This window comes from Cebus imitator, unplaced genomic scaffold (assembly GCF_001604975.1).
Source record: "Cebus imitator isolate Cc_AM_T3 unplaced genomic scaffold, Cebus_imitator-1.0 Scaffold831, whole genome shotgun sequence".
Taxonomy (NCBI): domain Eukaryota; kingdom Metazoa; phylum Chordata; class Mammalia; order Primates; family Cebidae; genus Cebus; species Cebus imitator.
In genome coordinates, this window is record NW_016108146.1 from 369,619 (window position 1) to 370,073 (window position 455).

Consider the following 455-nt stretch of genomic DNA (forward strand, 5'->3'; position numbering starts at 1 on the left):
CCCTATTTCTAGAGACGCTAGAAATGCTGCCAGTCCCAGGCCCCTGCCCTGTAGGAAGGCAGAAAAAAAAATTTTTAACAATTAATCCCAATCTCCAAGTGTGGCACTGCAAGGAGAAGCTTCAAGTGGGCGAAGCTGCGATGTCACAGAGTCCAGATCTTGCCTCCAGAGACTCACTTTACCTTCCTGATTTTCTGGCTAATTACCAACGGGCTTCAGGATATGCTGCTCTCACACTTGGGCTGTAGTTCGGAGACAAAATCTTTTCCTTCCACTCTATAACACAGCTGGGATAAAAACTGAAACATGTCAATGACTCTACTAAAAGGTTAGGGGAAAAACGGGGAGAATGAAACACATAGCAACTTGATTCCAGATTGTTTGATCGGTAAATGACGGGTGGGGAGTCGCGCAGCCAGCGTGTCCGCAGCGGGCCGCTGGCGCCACCCTGTGGC